Source organism: Blennius ocellaris, assembly GCF_963422515.1.
Source record: "Blennius ocellaris genome assembly, chromosome: 14".
NCBI lineage: Eukaryota > Metazoa > Chordata > Actinopteri > Blenniiformes > Blenniidae > Blennius > Blennius ocellaris.
In genome coordinates this window covers 2,411,638-2,431,572 of record NC_137663.1, presented here as the reverse complement: position 1 = coordinate 2,431,572, position 19,935 = coordinate 2,411,638, and the positions used below count along the sequence as shown (strand labels likewise).

The 19,935-nt window shown below is 41.7% G+C and overlaps 1 protein-coding gene across 1 annotated transcript in view; it reads left to right on the top strand.

Moving 5' to 3' along the window:
- The window catches only part of tmem132e (transmembrane protein 132E), a gene marked incomplete at both ends in the record, with an annotated part of 248,486 nt that overhangs the window by 2,300 nt on the left and 226,251 nt on the right, over positions 1 to 19,935 (top strand). The window lies entirely within an intron of this gene.

The window sequence follows — 19,935 nt, the reverse complement described above, 5'->3', positions numbered from 1 at the left end:
CCTGCACAGGTGAGCAGGTCTGAGCTGTGATTGGCCGCTGTGTGTGTTTTGGTGAACTGCTCCTGCAGGGGGCGCTGTCAGGCTGCACTAACATTTTGTTGTTATCCAGAAACTCATTGTATTTTTTCCAGAGTGGTTTAAATATTGTATACAGGTCTCCATAGAGCTTTGTGGGGGTTAAGGATGACGCTTTACCACAGTATTTGTTTTATGTGTGAAAACAAAAGCTCAACTTTAGATTTATTATCAGTGTGATGGAGATTCATCAAAATGATTCGATTCTAACAGTTGCTACCATTCCAGAACATAACGGAGGGTTAAGAAAAGCATGTAACTAAGAGTTCATCAAAGTCCTTCATCCGGGGTGCCACCACCTGGTCCAAACTGCAGTTTCTGCTGGATTATCCTCCTGCTTCCTCGTAAATCTCAACAAACATCACTTATTTCCTTCCCTCCAGTCACACTCCTGTTATTATTCTGCTGGATCATCCTTATCTGCAGGTTTAGTCTTCACGCGTCAACAAAGCTGTGCGAGGTTCCATGAGATCCACGCCTCAGTCGTCATCAGATGAAGGCTTTTTTATGCAACCTTGACATGAATTGCTTCTCATGATGGTGTCCGGCGTTATGTAATTCATCCCCCCCACCCACCCAAACAAAGTTCTCTACCATTCAGATCTGATTCAGGTCCGAAGAGAGACGCAAGCATGTAACCGCACATTTCACCTTTCTCATTAATGACACCTTTGCTGGGCCCAGTGATGTCGGGCATTAATTAAAGCCAGGTGAGATAAAGAAGGGAACAAGAGGTGACAGTGCAGCAGCACAGCCAACTTCAACCTTTTAAAACAGAGGGGCAGCAGCGTAGAAGCTTCCCCTGCTCTTATTATTATTTCATCTTGTGTGAGTAATTTTCAGTGAAGTTTAATGTCTGTGGATCATGAAAAATACTAAAACCTCCCGCGATTCAGTTCATTGTCCCAACCACTGTCCCACACTGTTAATCAATTCATTCATTCATATTTCTTCTATGCATGCTGGCACACACACACACACACACACACGCACACGCACACGCACACGCACGCGCACGCGCACGCGCACACGCACACGATACATTAGCGATTCATTGAATCCCCTGGCGATACGATACAATACACTCATGTTCATGAGTCGATACGATTTGATGACGATGCGATACGATTCAACATGTAAAGATATTATGAATTAAATTAAATAGAAAACAAGAAGCTGCAATTCTGTATGAGTACTGTAGAAGAGGCACAGGATTTATTCTTTATTCCAAACCTCATAAGCAACAAATTTATGATAGCCAATTCAGTTCTATCAGTCTCATAAGATATACTAAACAGTTAATCAGGAATTTGAATTCATAGTTAAATTAATTACAATTACCAGAATTAACAGTAAAGCTTGAAGGATTTTGGAGTTCTTGACACAGAAGAGGTCGACATTTCATTCACCTTTGTGCTCATTAATAAAACAGCAAGTATGATTCCAAAAATAATATTTATTAACAATGAAAACAAATAAAACACAGATTCTAACTACCTATATACAGCTGGGTGTGTGTGTGTGTGTGTGTGTGTGTGTGTGTGTGTGTGTGTGTGTGTGTGTGTGTGTGTGTGTGTGTGTGTGTGTGTGTGTGTGTGTGTGTGGAGAGAAAAAGAGAGGGAGAGAAGTGCAGGGAGTGTGTGTGTGTGTGTGTGTGTGGAGAGAGAGAGAGAGAGGTGGAGGGAGTGTGTGTGTGAGACGTGTGATGGAACTACAAAACAAGATGGCGGATCACAAGAAACTACATTCAAATGGAGGTTATCAGAGAGCAGGAAGTCTGTCCACGGTCTCCACCATGTGCTGGAGAACAATGGAACATGGAAGCTAGTCTTTAGCGTCTGCTTCCTGTGTGTCTCTGCTAAAGGACCATTTCTAGAATGAGTTGATGTGAATGAGACTTGTTTTGTAAAACATCAGGAGTCGTCAGATGGTGTTCAGTTACTGTGTGATGTTGTCTTTGATGTGATATGTGTAGGATTGTGAGTTAACGAGTTAGTAAAGCAAAGATTAGCATGCAGACCCTGTGTCTGTGGCAGAGCTAACGTTGGTTTACAGGTTGATAACTGCTCCTAATATCATTATCTATAGAACTCAATCACTGTAACAGAATCAACACATCTTCATAAAGTTAAACAGTTCTATCCTAGCATCAGGTTTAACTAATCTCAGATAAAGCCCAGTTGTTGTTCCCACTTCCTTGAAGGAGTTCAGTTGTTGTCCTGCTGGAGGGAAGCTGGTGTCTTCTCCTGTCGTTAGCACCTCCTGCTAACTGTGGTTGCTGGTTCTGCAGGCTGAGGAGAAGAAGATGAAGTTGATGTTTCAGGAGTCCTTCTTTGCAGCTCCTGGTTGTTCCTTTTGTCCAGACTGAGGAGCTGGTCGCTCAGGTCTGTGATGGTTTTCCTGCTGGTTGAGGAAAACACAAAGAAGTTCTGTGAGGCATCGTTTCCCTGGTCCGTCCTGGAGGAACTGGTTGGTTTTCCCTGGTTGATGGGAGATCAGACTCTGGGTGCTGGTCTCTGGTGTTAGCTGTATGCTAACGCTGGGTGAGCTGCCTCCAGCAACCCACCTACTCAGAGCAGACTCGCTGCAAGACTGTCCTTGAAGACTGGTTTTGCAGGCTTTTTGTTGAAAGTTTGTGGAGTTGAAGGTGTCGAATCCTGAGAACTTCAACCAATCAGTGACTGGCTGAGTGCATGGGGGAAGTGTCTTTTCAGCAGAAAGCGGGCAAGGTTCTGCTGTGGCAAAAGGTCCCCCCACTGGGTGTGATGGTCAATCACATTCCTGCGTCCGAATTTATATGTCATGACTGTGTATCATGACAAATGAAAATTGTCTTTCCTTAGAAATGAACAAACTTTCTGTGGACTTGTGAGATCCCAATAACAACAATCAGTCAATGAGTAACTTAAAGTGACACTTTTAATAGTGCAATGTCCATATTCCTGTCTGCCAGACAGATACTAAACATATACAAATAATACAAATAATAACCTTTCACAATTATGGTAGGTCTCTCACAACTGTTATTATTTGTCAGTCGCAGCTGCTGTAAACTGACTGACACTCCCTGAGTGTCTGACTCTCCCTGAGTCATATTCAATGTAAATAACACTGAAAATAAAATACAATTTTGAAAACATATATGTCCTCTCACTGCGAACACCTATCTTGGTGGTTTATTTCATTTGGCTTTTTTCCAGTTTTTTTTCTTCTTTTTTTTCCGAAAGACCAGTTAATCCACACGTTCATGAAAAAGCAGACTGCCTCTGCTGTTACAATAATGTAGTGATATTGTCAATATCATCTGCTTGTTCAGGTTGAGGATCTCATCTTCCTGCTTTATGCTGCTCTGGCAGACCTCCTGTGCTGTCGGACTAGCTTGTGGGAGAAATGTGCTTCCTGGCTGATGGTGCATTCAATGCGCCTCGGAAACCCAGCTTAGAATTTAAAACAATGTGAACAAATATAATGCGTAAAACTAATTTTCACAATGTATTTTTGGAAAAAGTACAACGTGAAAAAAAACCGATGCAACCGTGGATTTTACCGATGCAGGCACGCAGTGACCAATGTACCTTGATTTCACCTGGAAACTGCACCGATGCACAGTGAACGGATTGATACACTAGCATTGCACACGTTTGTATCTAGATATCGATTCATATCGATTAATCTCGCATGCTGAACACACACACATAAAGGTACTATATTTGTTTGTTGTCATTTTTGACAAAGAAATTCACTTACAAAATGAGTGAATGAAGTTGCTTCCTGCACAAGAAGTTATGTGAACATATCAGAACCAGCAGGCTGGTTGTTGAACCCGCCTCTTTGCCATTACATGTCACATGAAGGAGAGTCGCCATATTTAATCAACGACATCGTGTTTTACGGATGCAAACAATCTGGTTTTAGAAAGAAGCTTAAAAAACCTGCAAACTTGAATATTTGCTGACGACTTTACAGAAAGTTCCTCAGAGCAGCGTAGCTTGGGTCATGGCGATGGCGTGGGGTCGCTCCGTTTCCCTGCAAGCCACAGAAATTTGCATGAGTCACCTCGAGTGTCCGTCGTGTCCGGCAGCTGGACGGCCACAGTAACGTGTCAGACTCACTTCATGCTAAGATGAGCAGCAGTGATACATTTTGTGATGCTTTGCTGGTGTTGGGCCCGGAATCCATGCTCTCCTTCAAGCAGTTCTCCCCCAAGAGAACAGGCTGCAAGAACAATGGGAAGGTAATAAAACAGCAGGGGGGAGGGCAGCAACCTGAGGGCCACAAGCCCCAGGTTGGACAAGCTCCATCATTGGTCAAACCCGACCCGGACACCACAGGTGTCCAAAATGCAAACTTGGTGAAACCCAGGTCCCAACTGCCCCCCACTTCTCAAACTCGGTCTCCAAGCAGGGAGCACGTCTCAGTAGAACCGGAAGATCAAGAGAGCACAAAGTGGATCACAAGAACCAAACCACGCCACTGATAAGCATCTTATGTACACGTGTTCACGCACACCATCGCAAGTTCGGGACTCTGGTTCTCCACCTCAGAACAGGAGTTCCAGTGAGCCTCCTGCCCACTGGAACTCTCCACGTAGCCACATTTAGCATCCGAACCACTAACTTGTGCCGCCTTGATACATCTGTATCCAAACCGGAGTTTGACTGTATGTCTCAACATCCAGTTAAACTCTGGCGTTACAGTAATGATTCGGCCTCGGTGAGACTGCTTGCTACAAGCGTCCCCCGCGCATGCGCACGACGGCTGTCTTGTTTATCTGGTCGCTGAGCAACCGCCGCGTCCCCAGAAAGAGCGAGTCGAGCGCCTCTAATGGCTGCGAGGGTCATCGCAATCTCTCTTTACGCCCACCTGGTGGTCACATCGAGTCATTGCGCTCTCCCTCCATGCACCCCGATTGGTCGTCACGGCCATCGCCCCAAACCAGATGCCTGCCTCCCTCTGGTGTCCATTCGAGGTCATTACACCCACTCACACAGACCCTCCAAGGTCCACCGCCACCTGCTGGACACTCGTGGTCATTACATCCCCACTCACACTCTCTCTCTCTCTCTCACACACACACACACACACACACACACACACACACACACACACACACACACACACACACACACACACACACACACACACACACACACACCCGCTCTTTGTACATAGTGTTTGCTGTTTAGTAGATTAGATCTCTGTGTTAGATGACGTTTGTTACTTGATTGTGTTGGTTTATGAAATAATTTCAGAATTATTTATGAGTTATGAGCTATTTCCAGTTTAGCTGGTGGTGCCCAATTTCATTGTTATTTGAAAAATAATCAATTTATTAAAATTTATAATTTTTCATTAATAAATTATTTTTGATTATGAATTAACTTTTGAGTAATTACTCAATTACTCCAGGAGATGTTAATGAGTGAATTACATTTTACTTCCATTAATAATTAAACTTTTTCATAAATTAGTTCCAGTGATTTATTACTTTCAGTAATCTATTACTTACAGTAATTTTAATGCTAATAACCAATCATAAATCCCAACACTGGTCTCCCTGCAGCTGCTGACTGACGCTGCTCCTCTGAATGACTTTGCATAATGGCTCCTATCAAGCTTAGTCATCTGCAATATTTCTCCGCTTGCAACCAAACTGATTCGTCAGCTGGAAGAGTCACTGTTTTTACATGCAACTCCCAAATAAGCTGAGACGCTGTGTAAAATGTGAGCATGAAGGCGTGTGGGTGAGTTCAGCTCTGTGTTTACAATGTAAATAAAGGTCATGTGATGCTGCAGATCTTCAAAACATTCAGTTGCCTGTTAACCTTTGAGTGGACACGCCATTTATATTTGGTGACTTTTGCATTTGTTCGTCAACGATGATACATGATTGGATAGCTACGCTAAGTATTAAAATCAGTGTACTTGAATCAGGCATTTAACTATAAATTCTAACCAATAAATTATGACGTTTTGGTGTAACAAAGCACTTTCCATTAAAAAAAAACAAGGGTTCTGCTTCTTATTGTCGTCTGCTAATGCTAATGCTGAAGCTAACACGCGAAAGACGGCAGCTCTGCAACTCGCATGTGTTGGAATTCGTTCCTGTGTTCCCCTGAATTCCTGCTTGTTCGTTTGATGCGGGAGAGGCAGAAACAGAGTTAATTTCTTCAATAGACAATTTAATAATCACACAAACAAGAGATTACGAAAATGCATATATCTGATTACATAATGCATATATGCTACAACAATCTACAAAATTCCATATATCAGAGATCGCATAATACGAGCTCGGTCCGTTCATCTTTGCAGACCCAAACGTGCAGGCCAGGTTTACAATGAAGAAGGGCACAGCTGCAATGCGTGGTTGTCATTTATACCTTTGCATACACCAACTCAACTCACATTGGTCGGTTCCTGGTGATGTATGCGTTGCTATGGTGAAGTTGCTATTCCTTTGTCTCCAAAACTGCTTCAAACTGGTTCTTCTCAGAACTTGATGTTCTGTGGGACCAAAGTGACCTCTGACCTCTCATCTGTCAATCCAATCTTACCTTGACCATGTTTTTGCAAGTGGAGCGCTGAGGAGACATCACCAACCAACTAGGAAAGTCCCAAGCAGTGTTTTATAGCTGTGTTTTCCCAACTTGGGCAGTGGGAGAAACTCCGGCTGTGTAGAAACACGACTGAATACAATATGTGTTCAGTTGTCATACACAAAACAAATGTTTAACATCTATATTCCTTCACTTGACATTTAAAATAACTTCACAGAAATTATACGGTTAGAATGACATTTGTAATTCATATTGTTTACGCACATTTTGAAGAACATTAAAGTGCTTAGCGATAGTGACTCGTGTAGTTTCTCTCGAGCAGGTATCGGAGCTTAGTGGTTCTGTGAAGGTGTCTCCTTTTGAAGCACACCGTAACCATTACTGACCATAATAGTAAAAGATGTCACGAAAAATAAACCTGTGGATAATGTTAACAAATGTATTTGTTAGAACCTCTCATTTCTAAAGCTTCCATATGAACTTTAAGCTCCGCAGGAATTGCATGCAAAGAACTAGCATCTGGACTGGGTCATTTATCAGCTTACTGGTTGGAGTATTTATTTATATTCTTCTTTGTAGCACTTGTTTAGTTCATTACATAATATTTGAGCCGCAAAAATGTCATTCTAATATATATAAAAATTAAGGATGCACTAATACTGATATCAGTATCAGGTATTGGGTTCAAAGAGAAACATAGTTGGAACAGCACCGGCAAATGTATCACCAGAGAAATTTTGACCAGCAGAGTGAGCCTGATGTCACTCATTACTTTAAGATAAAAAAAACTAAAAAAAACTAAACAAAAAACTGCTCGGTAGATCTTGTAGTGTCAAACTGTGCTACATACTACATGCCAAAGAGTTTCAGGCTCACACACCAGTGATGCTCCATGCTAAACATGTGTAATGTCTCATTGATCCACTCAGTAGTAGTGAGCTGTGAGACTTAATGGTGTTTAATCAGCATTCGTGTCTGGACTCGGTATCAGCATGTAACTGAAGGTTAGTACTTGTACTCCCATTCCTATTTAAAACCTTGTGGTTTTTCTTATAGTAGGATGGTAGCAAACTGTTTTTTGAGTTGAACCTCAATAAACTCTGGATGTCTTTGTGTGGTCCATTGTCATGAAGAGCTGTGCTATGCATAATCATAAAGTCATATTGAAGAGCTAAAAGTGGAGCTCCACAATCTGACACATCATTAGAAACTAATTGGCTGCAGCATGTGCGCTCCTTGATAAGAGCTAATCCCTGCGTGTGGTCGCTTCTCTAATCTGAGGTTGATTTTTATTCCAGGTCGCTCTCGCATCGGCAAAGAAAATAAAGCTGGTGGATCGCTTTGTTTATCGTGGCATGAATACAAAGAGCTTCCTGTATGTGTTGCTTTAAGCCGGGTGAGATTCTAGACAGCAGCTCAGCGCCAGCATGCAAGCAAATAAAGTCGGTGATGGGCTGCCAATTTCTTTTTTTTTGGGGGGGGGGGGGGGGGGGGGGGGTTGGCGGCGGCTCATTGATGGTTTTGCTGAAGTAAACAGATCTGCATGGCGGCATGAGCTAGTGAGTTCTTTATCTTGTGCATGTGCATCATTCCAGGCTCATGGAAACAAAGCCGGGAGCAACATGCTTCCCGGAGAAGAGCAGATGGGGTCAGGGGTCACAGGTTAGATTCCCACAGTGGACCGGCCACAACCCTTCGTTAGTCAGGTTTTTTTACTCAAATTTCAAATAAAGAGTGGAGGAAGCCCCTTCAGTTTCAGGTGAAAAAGCAAACATTTTGTAGTGTTTTGACAATGGTGCTCATTTTTGGAAACGGCTCCCAAGGTGGAGCTTTTCAAAGCACTCCCACTGTCTTTCTTTTTTTGGTTTATTTCATTGTAAAAATTAAACCCGATTCAATTCAATACAGTTCAAAAGGTTTCAAATTCATGAATGAAAGGGAGCAGAAAGATAAACTTAGAGAGGCCTACTTTGCCCCTTTATCTCAATGATCACGTTACATTAAACATTTTAGGCAAATAACAATCAAAATGATTATAAAGTTCAAGAGGACTTCTTAGCTACTCTCCATTGTATCTGCATTTTATTAAGGAATAAAAATGTGTGTAAATGGGCGAAAACAAGCCTCTCTGGAATCACTCGGGCACCGTCTCCTTGTTGACGATGGAAACACTGTGAACTACAATGCAGCCGTAGTAACAAGTAGTTCTGCACATGCTCAGTAGAGCCAATAAGAACACAATTTCTTCCATGGTGTCATGACTCCCAGCCCATATTCTCCTGGACTTTTATTTTGACAGTCATTGTAATAACAATCTAACTTGATGGTCTGTCCACTAGAATGTTTGTGTTCTCCTTGTTAATGTTTCGAGCTCATTGTTCTCTGCTGCATGTGTGTGTGGTTTCATTACAAAAACAAACAGCACCAACTAGTGGCCCAACATGCTAACTACATTTTTTTTAAGTCTTCCCAAGGGAACAGACATTGCTGGCTCCTCGCTCTCATCTTTTCCTGCTGCCGTGATGTGAACTGTCAGCACCTCTCGCCACGGATCGTTCAGACCGTATGAGGGAATCGATATTGATCATTTCTGATACAAGAGGCCAGAAGAGCAAAGTGTTTCCCTTCAGCAGAAATCGTCTCTCTCCTTCCCACCTTCCTTTCCATCTTTCTTGACAAGTTGGTGAAGGTCAAGCAGCAGGGTAGAGAACTATTTACCATTGCGAACTTTAATGTGTGTGGATCTCCTGCTGAAGTCCTTTGGTGCGCCTTGAAAAGGAGATATGCTGTGCGCGCCAGGATTTTAATGGAATGAGCTGTTTTGAGCTCCAGTTAGCTTTATAATGCTTAAAGAAAGTTGCGTGTGTCAGCTCTCTATGGCAGGCGGAGTGTGAATATTTATGCAGGTTCATTCCTCTGCTCTGCTTATTACTAATGTAGTTCAGCCATTTTCTAACCTTCAATAGAATTCTTCATCTGAGGAAGTTTGACGTGCAGATTCTTGTTTACTGGCTTTGAAAGCTTTCTATCTCACATGTTGATCGTTTTGTTGGTTCTTCGGGGATTCGGCTGAGCCAAGCTCAACCTATCAACTCTGACTAATTCAACACCAAGTTAATGCAAGTTAAGTGTGTGGCTGTAAACTCAATAAGCTGCTTTTCAACTGACTAATCCAACCTGTTGGCATTATTTATATTTGTTTTCATAGAATCAGATGATGGTTTAATCAGGGCATGTAGAAGGCTGCACTTTCAATGATGTGCTCTAATTAGCTCACTATTGTTGTGGCCGGTGGCTTACTTACTGTGGAGATTCATAAAACTCCTCAACCCACTGGTGGGGGGATTACAAAAACATGATTATGGTGTCAGACATTGTTTGGAGCCATAGAAATGCTTTTGTCCAAAACTGAAAAAAAAAACCCAACACTGGGATGGATGTAATGACGTCTCTAAATTGATCAAATCCAATTATCTTCCTTCCTGCTGTCCACATAGATTTGATGTAAAAGCAGAATCATCCTGCTGAATCTTCATCCAGTTGGAATAGTGGGACCTTGAATCTGGGACCGAGCAGACGTAATGGTTCCTCTTGGTCTTGGGTGAACCTCAGAGCCTTGACCCAGTTGGTCATGTATGAATTTCTCCCTGTCTAATAAATCGCAGTGCGCTACTCCACTCTGTTTGATTTCTTGGGTGGTGGGCCCAGGTGGCCTGTTTTAAAGGGTTGGACAACATACACTCTACATCCCATTTCATCAAATCCATGCAGGCTGCACACAGCCTTGTCCTCTGTTTGCATTGATAATCTGGATAATTTTAGATGCTACCAATAGTACTGATCCCAACTACTCATCTCAAGACTGGCAGTTTCCAACCCTGGTTCTGAAGGCCACCTATCTTACCTGTTCTGGTTCTCCAATTGCATGAAAGAATCTTTGTTGTACCTTCTCATAATTATTTGGTTCAAGTGTTTTGAAGTGGGAAAATATCCAGAACAAGCAGGACAGGAGCGCTCTGGGACCAAATCAAGCACTTTCACCTTGACAAGGCCTCGATCCACTTAGCATTTTCAATTAAGCCACGGTTTTAAGAGAAAATACAAATCTCTCTTTGTGTTTTGGGGGTCCATTTGGGCCCGGTTCCAATGGCAATGCCGTTTCATGTAACCATTGTTTTTGTCTGATCATGACGCAGCATTTCATATTATATAAACATATTATTAGCGGAGTGAAAGTTGTGTTTTTTTTAAAAACGGGTTCCAGAGTGGAGAAATTTGAAAATGCTGCCTCCGCTTTGATGGGTGGAAGGAGCTGTAAACAATGACATCACTACCCGACTTCTCGACCTGATAGCCACGTGACATCACTTAACAACAATGGCGGACTACCTGCTCCAGATGGAGCTGCATGGGGCCTTTAATAAGGCCAGATGGTGGATTTTTCAGTTTTTCATACTCCGTGTCGTCTTCTATTTTGTTGTATTACTATTACAGCGTTACAGCACCACCTATAGGCCTGGTATATGTACCATATCTTCTTGAGTAGTTTTCATGGTGTTACGTGGATGCAGATGTTTCTGGTGTGGATTTTATATCTTCAGTATCTTCCTGATTGGGTCAGTCCAACACCGCAGGAGCTGGAGGAAGTTGCAGTAGGATGGCTGGGTTGGGGTTGTAAACAAAGCGAGAACTTTACGTCACAGTGGTTAGATACCCTAATGTCTATCAGTGCGTAGACTCATAGGTTATAAGGTTTTTATTCTCCTGCTAATAAATACTCATAATTTGCAGCTCACTAGGTGGTCCAGTAGACTCAATGGTTTTCATTAATCCTCTTTAATTAATATAATGTAACCCAGTCCTGTTCACGCTCAGTTATCTCACTGCAGTTTGGTTTTTAAATACTTTCATTACGAGTTAATCTACAGGTTGGCAATGAAAACTCTGCAGCAGTGTACGTTTATCATTATTTAGTCCATTAAGTTGCACCGTTCTGATCAAAGCTGCTGTCGTGGAGCAGCTAAGTGTCTGCAATTGCCTGGAGATGCAAATCACATTACATAACTCCAAAGTTTAGAAATGTTCCTGCCTGATAGGGTTTTCTATATATAGGAGTTTGTTCATATGCTCTCATAGTTCTCTGCTGATCAGAAGTCTATTTGTCTGACAGATGGATCAACATCGACAGACCAAAGGATTTTCTGTGCTTTCCCTCTTTTTCCAGTGCATATTTGACTCTTTCCAGATCCTCCTGCAGAGTGTTGGTTTTTGGAGGGAGGGGGGAGATGGCGAGCCGGGCGGGAGACAAATTGACAAAAGCTCAGTGCTCCTCGTCTTCTGGGTAATCAAACACACAGTCCTCAGGTAGAAAAAGAGTGTTTTCTTTCACTTCGCCGCACAAGCTAACGTTTTATTGCGGTGAATTCATTTTTCGTTTCAACGAAAGTGCTTTTAAATCTTGCGATCACCAAATGCGTTCTCTTCTCCTCCCACACACATTTCATTGTTTTGTTCCTTCTTTGGACAGGTTTATGTTCACTCCCGGCCTCCCAGGGAATGTGTTTGGTTCTGCTGCAGGTGGAAGTGGTGAAATACTGTGATGTCTCTCCAGGAACAGGAATGAATTACATTATTTGGCCTTTCAGTATCCTCAGAGATGGCTGGAATAATACAGTCTCGGTTATGCACTGTTAATACATTACTGTGTTACTGAAAGTTCCCCTGACAGTTTGAGAGAAAATAATAGGTCTGCTTACAAGTAAAGATCTTGATAATGTGTGAGACTAAAGCATCGAGGTTCAGACCCTGTTGATGTAGTTTTGCAACTGTCAATCCATCTTCTGTAGGCTGTGGACAATCTCACACGGTTTGACCTTGAAGTGGATGTTTATGGATAATATGAGGAGCAAAAGCAACAATATGGAGACCATGCTTTGATGGACATCACATCGCATTCTGGTTCTTGTTTTCGTTTGCATTGAGTCAAAACTCCCATTAGCACCTTTATACCACTGAGATAAAAGGACTTTTCGCTGATGACACTATCCTATAAATTAAGGAAGATCTGGTGGTGAGACAGGCGGCTATGAGACTGCAGTATGTGGACAAGCCAACAGTTCATAACAGGACACAGTTCGACAAAACAACATCATCTTTGATGGAAAACATATCGCTTTTTTACTTTCCTCTTTTGAGCCAATCTTACTTTTATTTTGTCATTCCATCAATGATCAAGTGAAATCACATCTGAGTTGACAATTGTACGTCTCTGCTGAAAACTGGCTTGCTTGGCCATTGACATGACCGCAATAAAAAGGTCAAATTGTCACAACAGGGGAACCATCCATCCATCCATCCATCCATCCATCCATCCATCCATCCATCCATCCATCCATTGTCTGCTGCTTATTCGGGGCCGGGTCGCGGAGGCAGCAGTCTGAGTAGAGTTGCCCAGACTTCCCTCACCCCAGACTCTTCCTCCAGCTCTTCCGGTGGCACCCCAAGGTGTTCCCAGGCCATAGAGAGACATAGTCCCTCCAGCGTGTCCTGGGTCTGCCCCGAGGCCTCCTACCGGAGGGACATGCCCGGAACACCTCCCTGGGGAGGCGTCCGAGGAGCATCCGAAATAGATGCCCGAGCCACCTCAGCTGGTTCCTCTCGATGTGGAGGAGCAGCGGCTCTACTCCGAGCTCCTCCCTGGTGACTGAGCTCCTCACCCTATCTCTAAAGCAGGGGCCTCAACGACCCGATCCCTGAACACAGAATCTGGTTTTTGGGACATGGAACAGGGGAAACAATTGCAATAAAACCGATTTTTTTAAAAACAGTGAGGCATTTACACCTTCAGGACATTTAAGACTAATTCATACATGATGTTAGATATGAAGATATGCAGTCCTTTGTCTGTCTATCTCCTGAAAGACGTTGTAATGGTGCAGTACCATATATAGCCATGGGGGGGTTGTCAACAGTATTGCCACAATTACAACTTAAAAAAACTAATCTGATTACTGATTACTAGTTACTCCTTTAAAAAGTAACTTAGTTACTTCACCCATTACTTGTTTTTAAAAGTAACTAATTTAGATTACAAGTTACTTTTTAGTTACTTTCAGCAGCTGCTGACAACACCGCCATCATCTGAACATAAAAATTACAACCAGTTTTGCCAAAAGCTCTGCTGATCCCTGCCTCCTGCGCCTGCTGGTACATATTTAACCTTTGACCTTCATTCTTTGTTCTATTTATATCTGACTCACGCTTTTATTATCACATTTTTACTATTACTGGTATTTATTTACCCAACGATGTAGTTATAGTCCGTTGTTGAACTATTTCTTTATTCATTTGCGCTGCCTGCTCTATGCGACTTCATTTGCCCACCTCTCTTTCATTGATTGATTGATTGATTGATTGATTAATTTAAAAAAGGCAGCGGAATTATTGCAACTTTAAGGTTTATGATAACAATAGTTGGTTCCAATTCTTCTGTCACCCGAAAGCCTGTGACTGGCTAAGAGTGGAGAAGGGGGCGGGTCAGGTGAGCCTGCAGTGTCTGCATGGCTGTGTGTGTGTGTGTGTGTGTGTGTCTGTGTTAGTTTGGAGGAGAACAGAAGAGTGGCTGGTTCTGTTTCATAATAAAGCGACTTTGCCGACAAGAAACTCGTCGTGCGGGACACTACAACAGTAACACACAGTGACTTGGACAAGTGACTTTAATCTGATTACTGGTTTGGAAATAGTAACGCGTTACTGGCATCACTGGTAGTCAGCCTGTAGATTTGAAGTGGCACCCTTTGGTGGGAGCAGTCAGGTGTTCACTGTTTTTATTAGAATGTAGTTTGTGAGAAAATCTGATGTCTGCACAGGTGGAACATGCAAACTACACTGAAATACCCCAAAACCTGGACTCAACCTGGACCCCAAACAGTCCCAATCCCTTCAGCTCCAGACTATAATCAAATCCACACAAAGCTTTAGTGTTTTGCAGCAAACTTAACTGCAAACTTCATCAAGTCATATCTCAAGTGCAAGTTTTTTAGAAAGTCATTTATTTCTTAATTTATTTTTTGTACTTTTCCTCAGTTTTCGGCTTCTGACTCCATAACTCGATTAAAAAAAATTAAAATTGGATTGATGCTTATGTGGACTTTGCCAGACAGCACATCTGGAGACACTCTCTGAGGACCGATAAGTCAAAAGATTAAGTCAAAAGAAACAAAAATGAATGGTTAATGAAAAAGAAGAAGAAAAACTGTGGCTGCTTAACAGCAGTTCTGCATGAAGAGTGGACCAAATTAGCCCTCGCGTCTGCAAGAGACTGATTAAACCATCAAGAAATGTTTAGCTGCAGACACCACTGCTAAATGGCCGTAATCAGTTATTGAGCTTAAGGAAGACTTGAATTTTAATGCGGCTGAAATGAGTTTCGCATAACCTTGTTTGAGAAACACTAAGTGTGTGTGTGTGTGTGTGTTTGTGTGTGTGTGTGTGTGTGTGTGTGTGTGTGTTTTCACAGAAATGCCAGCTGATTTAAACTTCTATCACCTCGCAGTAATTGCATTACTTTTACACTTGTGGCATTTACTTGTTACAGAATGGAGACAAATCCTATTTTTTATTTTATATGACAAAAATATATACCTCACAGCAGAGACTAACGTTATTCATTCATTATTCATAAGTATTGTATCCTAAACTGAATATTAATAACAACATGCAGACAGCTTCTGGAACAGGACTGTGGCCTTTATTTAAGCATGTTAATGCTAATCACAGCTGCTGTTGATGAATGCTAATGCTATTCACACTGGAACAATTTGAAGCTCTACCTCTAAGTAGCAACTGTCACTTTAGTTGATGCTTATCCTGAAGTTAATGCTAATAGTCAGCTCACTGGGAAATGGAGAAATTGAGATAGGCTAATGCTAATGCTCGCTCCAGTCAGACAACTTTCCTGCCATTGTCAGTTTCTTGTTCGTAATTACCTCTGTGCTTTGGATACAGAAAACAGACCTGCTGATGCTAACTAGTAGTGTAGCACTCAGGATTGTTCTTGGTCTTGGTCTTGGTCTTGGTCTTGGACTTGGACTCAACCCGACCCGGTCTCGAAGTTTTGACTACAACATCAGTGCTCACAGTTGCAGCTCTCCAGAAGTCCCTGTTCAGAGCTCAGTGAAGCATCAGTAATTGTAAAAATATGAAGGTAATCGTTTACTAATGAGTTGCTAGAAAAGGACAATAACCATCAGATGGAAGATGCTCCGAGACTTCATCTCTTGGGTATCCATTAAACCTGTCAACTACCATACCTTCAAGCTGATCTATTTTAACATCTGGACATTGTCTATAGTCACTCAGTGTAAAGGACCGACAGCCTGTGTTCAGGTTCTCCAGGAAATCGCGATAACGTGGGAAATGATGCGAACACATGCTGCACAAATTTATCATCTTCCTCCACCAGTATCAGATTTCCTCCGTCCACCCAGTTTTCATTTTTTATCTTCTCCTCCATTAGAGCTCTAAATGTATACCTGCACAAAGCAGCCCTTCTCTCTCGTGGTTCTCTTCAAAACCTTTCGGGTTTAGCGGACAAGGCGAAGATAAGCCATATTTTCACTCCACAGGCAGCCACCATTTACCTGCGCCTCCCTCTTTAAAGTTGTCACTGACAGAAATTGGTGATGTTTTATTACCATCTCTGCCTCCATGCATTTTTTTTTTTATGATGCCTGCAGAGAGATGTGATGAGCCGATGTGTGGTAATAGACACAGCTCAGCCCAGCGTGAAGGATTGTACAAGCAGTGGACTCATCTTTCTCCATGTGGAGAGTTTTTGGAAACCCTAATCCTTTCAGGGGTAACCCTAACCCCTGAAAGTCTTGGTCTTGGGATTTTTTAATCTTGGTCCTGACTCAGTGTGTGGGTTAGGTGATCTTGAGTACACTACCAGTTTCACTCGTTACCCCAGTATTAGTACATAATGCTAAATGCTAAACTATTACTTAATTCAATTGTTTGGTAGAGAAGCTGGATTTACTTGAGTAATGTGCAGACCTGTATTGTTGTTACGTTGCTGGGGTAAATGCTCTAAAATGTGGATGTAGCCACTTCAGAGAAATAGAAATGACAGCTCTTACGTATGATCTTGTTTATTGAGATAAAGGCTAATGCTAATCTTAGTTAAGGAAGGTTGAGGATTAAGGATATGCTAACTCTCTGTCTTTTATTGGAATCACCATGACTGCTCTTCACCTTCAGTTGTTGCTAATGTTAATTGTGAGCTCTCGGTTCAATGAGCAGCATAAAAATTGACCGCCACTTCATTGTTTAGTTTGCTAAAACTAATGCTGATCATTAGCACACCAAGACAGCAGCTTCAGCTGTAGCTAAAGCTAATGACAGCCATTTAAGCTATTGTGAATACCAGTTCCTAACTGTTAGCCCAGTCAGAAGAACAGAAAGCAACAGAAGCTTTAGCTATTGCTGATGCTAATGGTTGGTCGAGTGAGCAACAGAACAAGTCGAATGAGTAAGACAAAAACCGAGGGCAATTTCAACTTTTGCTAATGCTAAATTCTAATATTTGGCCCTTTAGGTAGGACAGAAAGAGACAGACGCTAATGTTCATGGTCAACTAATGGAACAAGACAAATTAGTAGGACAGATATAGACAGCAGCTTCTTAACTAGTCCTAATTGGTAGCATTAGATCGACGTAGTACAATGTAGAGACCTTGGAGCCTAGAATGTTCCCATGATCCGTTGCGGTTTACAGTGAGATTAGCTTATTTTACAGTGAATTGCTTCACTTGTTGGCGTTTGATCTCATCAGATGATGGTAAAGAGCAGCTGGACTGTTAGCGACACTCATTGGGTCATGTGCTGCTGATTACTAAAGCTGATGTTGGCTCTGTGACGATCGTTTTTTCACTGTAAACATGGATGTTTGCAATTCACATCAACAGAGATGAGAGAACATGAAAAGAGGTCATGGGGGCTCATTTGCGGAGCTGTGCCACATTATCCGGGTACATACACAGCTCGTCTCTCCTCTTTCCAGCAGATAATGAGAGCCATGCTAAATTATTAAGATGTAAAACAACGTATGGTGAGCATATGGGAAGCTCGCCAATCTCAGTGGAGGAAATGAAGATGAAGATATGATTGGAGTTCATGCATATTCATAAACCATGGCAGCCCTCCAATACAGCTAATCTAATAATTGCAAATATCTTAATTGTTTTTCCTACTTTCTTCTGGCGGCAGAGCCGGCATCACACAACTTTAAAAAAAAGAAAAGAAAAATCCCAAATTTACCTGTGAAATAGGCCACCATTCATTCCTACTCACTAACTTATCGAAGCTTTTAAATGCGGTGAATCTCATCTGTGGAAATCTATGCCAACCAACGCACATGCTATGAAATCTGATCTGTTAACTATCTTTTAAAAGGAGATGCTTAATGATTATGGATTGACTAATAATAAATGGTCCCTCATTATGTAAAATTGACTAATGGTTCTCTAACTGTCCCCACAGCCTGTATGAGGCCCCTGAAGTGAAGAATGTCTGTCATCTTCCTCACTCACTCTGCTTTTTAGCCAACGTGTGCTCATATAGGCAAATCAGAGATTCTCCCTTCATGATGTCAGGTGGGGAAATAAGGGCTCCCTTGAGCTCTGCCTTACTGATAGACTGAATAAATTCAATATAATATGAAAACCGTAACAATTAGCAGGGCATATTCAGACACACACCATATTAGATTTTAGGAGCTTCTACCTCTGGCTCAGGTTCTGATCAAATGACAGCGTTGATACGAGCCATGGCAATAAATGTGTTTTCTCTTGAAACTTTGTGGAAGTGGGTTTTTACAATCTTTTGATCACACTCTTCAGGATTGCTGCTTCACAGCAAACTGGAGCAGATTGGTACTGGTCATGATTCTTCACATTCGTCCGTTTGTATTTGAATTCTGTGTAACGACTTGGTCAATTTTTAATGGCGAGCCAAAGCCCCACACTTGTCTCTTCAGCGGTTCGGTTTCAGGAATCCTGATTTGCTTTTTGTCTTGGAAAGCACCTTTTTTTCTTTTCTTGTTGCACCGGAAAGCATTGTGCAGCGGAGCGGCTTGCAGAAATCAAGAAAGCTGCTGCTATTTCAGGATCATGCTTGAAAGCTTTTTGCAACTTTTGTCTTTTCTGAAAGACAATACAATGATGACTGGTTCTTAAGATATATTAAAAAAAATTCTGAGGAACTACCAGAGGTTGTGATGCCATATTTACTTACAGTTTAAAAAAGCGAGAATAACACCTTATATTTCAAAAGTAGATGAACTAAAATCCAGTCAGGTTTAAAATTTCTACTTTTGTGTCTTTAAATGGTTTGGGATAAAAAGTTACCCTTTAAAACATCCCCTGGCTCAAGATTTCATGTATTCCAGTGAGAGATTTAAAAAGCATTCATCAGCCTCATTTTGAACAAAAAGTCAGTCCAAAGGGAGCAAAAATGCTAAATCGGTATAATAAAGATAATTCAGCAGAGCAACTCTTTCGGTCAACTTTGTCCAACTTTCATTACAGTGTGAATATTGTTGTCTTAACAAACTCTTCCTGTGGTTCAGATGCTACATGGAATGTTTGTTGTTTCTTCATTCAGTCCCATGTGTGTAATTAGCTTGTAAAATATATGCATTGCCATGCAAACTAAAAAAAACAACAGTTTAAAATGAGTAAATATGTATTTCTCATCACTTAATTATACAATTATCTGTTGAGATTGCCCATTGTTACGTGGATCAGGAGTAACATTTGCAAATCCCTCAATCAGGCTCAAGTTACAACTCACGTTTTATACATGCTGTGTGATTTGACTCTGCAAATATTTCAAACAATTTGGTGTTCGAGATACTTTAAAAGAAGTCGAACATATTAGGAAATATGGACAAAGATGTTCATAATGTGTCTTTGGGTTCTCCTGCTGATCAGTCCAGGAAAGTTCCTTGAGGAAGTGCTTCAGCGTTTATAGTGACTGCAGGTAATTACTCCATCAAGATCGCCCCCATTAGCTCTCCGTCCACCCGCAAAGCAACAGCAATAATCACTGGGGATGAGCGAGTACACCACTATCTGTATCTGTATCTGTTGTTGGGACCATTATGTAGGGATTTTCTACCTCATATGGATCACTATTTATGTTTTGGTTGGCTATCGGTAATGATTAATAATTATCAAAGATAGTTATTAATAATGTTGAAATTTAATCTGATCTGTATCAGAACCTCGGAGCTCCACCTG